The sequence below is a fragment of the Symphodus melops genome (assembly GCF_947650265.1).
Source record: "Symphodus melops genome assembly, chromosome: 4".
NCBI lineage: Eukaryota > Metazoa > Chordata > Actinopteri > Labriformes > Labridae > Symphodus > Symphodus melops.
This window is the reverse complement of record NC_136694.1, coordinates 3944747-3950838: the sequence shown is the minus strand read 5'-3', so window position 1 is coordinate 3950838 and position 6092 is coordinate 3944747. Positions and strand designations below refer to the sequence as shown.

At 40.9% G+C, this 6092-nt stretch overlaps 1 long non-coding RNA gene across 1 annotated transcript in view; it reads left to right on the top strand.

Moving 5' to 3' along the window:
• LOC306822617 overlaps positions 1–6092 on the top strand; it is a 299929-nt gene that overhangs the window by 152078 nt on the left and 141759 nt on the right. The gene's annotated exons all lie outside the window — the stretch shown is intronic.

Genomic DNA, 6092 nt, shown 5'->3' with positions numbered 1-6092 from the left:
CTCTGAGGACTCCGCATGACTCACCTGATCCTGGCGAAGAATTAGGACTGAAAATGATATTGTATATACATAACAATAACTAAAATTAAATGAGACAAAATACATCGTCTTAATTTAGTGTTGAGAAATCTACACTGCCTCAGTCCTCTACACATTTTCCCAAACCTACATGACTTTATTTTTTAACTCCGGTGAAAATCCCAAAGTTTCCAAAAATACTAAAGTTGTCAGACTGAATTATGAGGAAAGGCGTAGCCTATAAAAAGATGCACAAACATGTGGGGTATCTTTTTTTAAACGTCTTGTAGCTACAGCATGAGAAACATCAAGTTTGAACGTTCATTCAGTAATCCTGAACCTGCAGGTTGAAAGGAAAGCGTGTTTACTTTAACCCTGACCCTTATGCAGCCTGGAGGATTTCTTTTTGCCCGTGATGTTGAATTTCAGACTAAAGAAATACTCACATACACAGATGTTGTGCATACACGATGCGGTTTGATTAGATCAAACTCACTTTCACAGAAAAAGAGAAATAAAGGGGAAGATGATCATTAAATACACGTAAATACATCCGTATTATCATGGTGTTCAGAGTACAAGTGTCAGTACATGATCAACATATGTATGCTGTCGATGATGTCTCTGTCGACACGGAAATTAAGGATTTTAAAACAGAAAGACGCGAATGCAGACAGAGACGTTTGAATCAAATATTTTATGAATAGAAATCGTTTAGAGACAAGTCAAAGCTATATACAATTAAAAAGTCAATCTATAAAATAAATCAATGTAAACTTAATACAACCAATGTTCAACAGTCAGTGATTGCAGGAGCTTTCTAGAAGCTGACACTAAGTAATGCAGAAAGCCAGCAATGCTTTCAATTTTAGACCCTCAATAAGAATGATTGTTTTTTTAAATGATATGCCATTAATCTGATGAATTAATGTTTTAGAATATCTGAGCAAATACAGCTCAATAAGATATTATGATTTACATAGCTATGGCCCAACGAATAACTTCAGTTCAGTTTGATTCCTATCCCCTGGTTATGGTCCCGTCCCCTGCACACAAGTTGATGATTTTACAGTGATCTATGGTCTGAGTCGTGTCTCCGTCTGGATCCTTAACTGTCTCAGTCTCATAGAACTCTGGTCTGGTGTTTGTCTCGGTTAGAAATAGTTCAACTTGTTGCTGTATAATTATGTTTACTTTTAAGTTAATATAGAGCCATATGTATTAATGCAGTCTGTTGAATAACCAGCTTAAATCTCCTCACAGAGGCTCTAATCTTGTTTCTGAGGGCTCAAAAGAGGAACATTTAGTTCAGTGGTAAAGAACAATGAACAGCTGGTTTCAGTCAAAATCTGCAAATGTGTGAAAGAGGACCGGACAGGAGACTGCAGCAGTGCCCGCACCTCTCAGTCTGAGTCTGAAGTCTTGGTGTGTGTTTATGTGTGTGTGGTGGGGGTGGTTGAGTGTGTGTATGTCTGTGTAGTCTAATCTCATTTCGCTTGTTGGGTTTTGGGGAGCTAAGAATACATGATGCTGGGACAAGACGCTGCAGCTGCACCACCAGCTGTGTGCAGTGTGGCTCCTGGCTGCCAGACGCACACACACACACACACACACACACACACACACACACACACACACACACACACACACACGCACAAACACACTCTGTAGCGTTAAGTAAGCCAAGTCTTCTGTCTGAGTTTGGATACTTAAAGATAAGATAGATGAGCAACGATCCCTGCAGGAACAGCTTCTCAGCAGCCAAACTAAATGAGTCGAGCAGTGGAAGAAAGTGGATTATGAGCTCAAAAGCAGAGTATTAACTAAACAATGAAAACAGTTACTGACAAGAGGCTCTGAAGTTCCTCCTTGCCTGAGTGGAAAGTCTTCAGGTTCTTCAGAAAAAGCCGCAGAGTAGAAGCGCCTGGACAGCAGAACTGAGCTGGTCTCGGAAGAAGCTGACCTACATTCTGCTCTGATTTTCCCGGTGAACTGTTCCTGCTTCACGATGAGACACATCACACCTGCACGAAGCGCAGGGTGTGTTTGTGTGTGTAACACTCACCATGCATTACAGAGAGAGGGTGAGGGCTGCAGCCTATCAGCCTGCTGCTGTGAAGGCTCCGGTGTCCAGTGTTGAAATGACATAAAGGGTACAACATCCCCGAGTTCACCCAGGTCACTTCCCTGAGGTCACCTGCTTCAGCTCTGCTGCTGATTGGCCAACAGAGGGAGGAAGTGAGTAAAGGAGGTTGTTGATGATTAGCAGGAAATCAACAATTCTTTAAATACTCTAAACTGAAAACTGTGACAATGGCATCATGTTATGGAGGTACGGTTAAGAAGAAGAAGTCCAGATTTGTTAGAAAGATGTAAAGACAGGAACTGGTAGCAATAAAAGTTTATTCTCTTTGTCCAAAAATAATTTTGAGTGTCGATTAAACCAGTGGTTCTCAACTGGTGGGTCTGGACCCGAATGTGGGTCAAGGATCCGGTTCCAGCGGGCTGTGAATGTGTTTCTGGAAGAAAACTCTAAAATAATATGAAGTGTTTTTTTTAACAAGTCCAAGTTTCTTTGTTCTTTCACGACTTGTACCATTGGAGGACCAAAAACAAACAAACATCTAATTGATTAGAAAAATATACAAAGTTTGGGTCACAGTTTTTCATGAAGGAGTAGTTGGTGGGTCCTGAGGCTAGAACAGTTGAGAACCATAATGGTGCTAAAGACTTTCAGAAATGTAAAACTTAGTTTTGTACTTAATTCCACACTAACCAAGACAAAGACTACCTGAGACTAGAGTGCTCCGAGACCAAGACAAGACCAAGACACTTCGGGATCCCCATCGAATCAAGACCAACACCAAGGCAGGACGAGGCCGAGACAAAAACCAAGAGACTTGGGGGTCCAGACCGAGTCAAGACCAAGACCACAAATATCACTAACAAATCATTATCGTGTGTGCAGTGGGCGTGTCACTTACACTCACTTTGTAACACCAGGAAGGTGGTTGAATTAAGGTGGGGAAAAAAACAAAACATTTGTTCTTTTTGAAAATGACTCTTTTTCTTTGTTATGACAATTCTGACTTGAAAAAACAACCAATTATTGCTTGTCTTGAAGGTTCTGAATCCTGAGACTGATCCCGAGTACGTCAACACGACAGTAACTTGAAGTGAAATTAAAGACAGCATCACCTATTTCTTTTGTTGGACAAAAGAAATGTATAAAACCTGAAAAAATGTTAGTATCACTTTAAATTAAGATCGCTATATTCACCATGAAGTACTGTCTTATTAGCATGCTAACTAATAGCGTTCATGCTGTACCCTATTCTATGTGACCAATGTTTATAGCTAGTCGGCCATTAACTGAGAGTTTGCTCTCCTATGAGTATTAAAGGAAGTTGTTGAAGGTTAATGATCTTGATATGCTTTTCTTACTTTCACCTTATGAGGGCCGTAACACACGAACCAATGAAAAGAAAATGATTTGAAGACTGTCTCCAACACTCAGAATTTTCAACCCACCGATTCCTCACTATTGGTTTGTATATTTGTGTGTGTGTGTGTGTGTTTATGTGTGTGTGTGTGTGTGTGTGTGTGTCGGAATTCCCATTCAGTTTGTTAAAGTGCCTCTGCTCAGAGAGACACCAGCTCACACACTCTGAGTGTCTCTACTTCACACACACATGCACACACTTTGCCTGTGAAAGAAACCATTATCCCCAACGGAGCCCCAGACATCTGGGCTCGCTACACACAGCATGCAGGCAGCCCACACACACACACACACACACACGCACACACACACACACACACACACACACACACACACACACACACACACACACTCTTAATGACACAATTTTGGGCATGAGTGTGTGTGACCGCTAAGGACAGTGAGAGAGAGAGAGACAGACAGACATGGACACTGTGTGTTCTTGCTGAACACATGAAGTTCAGTGAAAGGGAGCCATGAGAGAAAAGGTCTGAGTCAGGACATGTCACCCAAACAACCCCCATCCCAATTCCCATGGCAACAGGAGCTGGCACACACGCCCGGCACAAAGGCATCCTGGGAAAACACAGGTTTTATATTGCCCCTGGCTTTACACTCCTGTGCCATCACCCGGGTAACACTAATGCTGCTCGGCCCTCTAACATTTACTCTCAGGCAACACACATTCAAGCACAAGTGAACTACACACACACGCACGCACACACACCTACACACACACACACACACACACACACACACACACACACACACACACACACACACACACACACACTGAGTGACCCCTGGTAAAATTATGATGGTTCTGACCAGTCTCTTCCTCTCTCCATTGTTCTGAGTCTTTTCATTCTGAATTAAACTTTTATTTATTGCATTCAAGTTAGTTTTACACAGCAGATATCATGCAACTTTCAACAGAGACAATTTATTACTTAAATCTGCTTTTTTACAACATTTGGAAGAAGTTGAGTAAATATTTTGACATGTTGGTTTTTATCCTAAAGAGTCCTGAGGGACCCCTGTCTGTAATCTGTGTGTAAAATGTTTTTTTTTTTCTCACTTTGAACTGCTGCCCGAAAGAAAAGAAAGATAGAAGACATTGTAGGAGAAACGAAAAAGACAAGCATTTTGCACTTAGCTTCATTTTTCAGCACCGGCGATCACCGCTTGGATGAGTCATCAAAAGAGGATCAGTCATGAAAAAAAGGTCTACAAGTTAAAATGAAAGTAAAAGTCAGGGTTATCGTGGAGGGTCAGTTGCTGAGGTAGCTCAGCTGAAACAGAAATGACACATTATCTGACTGTGGAGGAGACAAAGAAATCTTATTTACTGCCGTCATTTATCAGTTACCTCTTGTTTCCTCCTACCTGATCCTGTGGACTCCTGTGACATGTGTAGGCTCATGGCTCTGCCTTAATTTTCCGGTGTCTTCTACGTCAAAAAATCTGATACATATTTTCGGTTCTTGGCCAACATAAATGGAAACTTGACACCAAATAAGATTTTACATTTACACCAGGCCCTCTCCCGTCCTCCAGCTCTGCAGGGCCTGATGTGGTCTTGGAGTACCTGATGGTTGATTCTCTTCTGAATCTGAAAACAAGCGAAGAAAAGAATTTGGTAGGGGAGTGATTTTCCTCCATCTTTTTTGTCCACGTCAGTATATTTTGGCAGTCAGTAAACTTTTAAATGACCACACATGGCTTCATGTTGCACTTATAATGTAGGATTACATCATCGAATCTGTCCAATCAACGAATGTCCTGAAGGCCGTATGACGTCACACCTACTCCTCTCTGTTTGTTTGTCAGTAACCTCACATTGGTGTGGCCAAGAGTGCTCTTCTGACAATGATCGGGAATCATTTTAAAACCATAAACAAGAAACCAAGGACCAATAGTGTCTTTTATTTTTTTTCTGAAACTCATTTAGAATTGAAAAAATGTTTAACTCTCAAAAACAGGGTACTAGTGAGCGTAACACACACACACACACACACATTTTCTCTCTTTAAATGGGAAGAAACGACTTGCGTGACCTGTCCTGTCGTCTCTCTTCAAACACGAGCTGGTGGTCGATGCTGTTCAATATTGACTGTAGATATCCATGATGACTTCATGCTCTCTTTGTCTGATGCACTCTGACTCTATAAGCCACTAATTATACAGATTGATCTTTACGTCTAAATCTTCTCCAAACAAGTCAACAATTATCTCATAATGGGTGACCATAGTAAGAAAGAATAGTTTGATAACGAGACTAAATTGGTCGACCTTTGAAATCTTCCAAGCTTTTACAGTGATGAATAACTTCTAATGAAGTTCTTCTGTTTGCGACAGCATTATTTACTGCTCCTTCCTTCACTTGATTTACAATTTGTCCATTAAAACTCAATTTTTCTTCCTGACAAGCCTCCTTCTGATAGCTGTACTTTCTCTCCTACAGAGATTGAAAGGCCTCAGAGGGAATTAGTTAAGTTTACATTTACTGTCTTTACTCACTATAATTTCTATTTTAGCACGTTGTCAACACAGGTGTATTTACTGTTACACG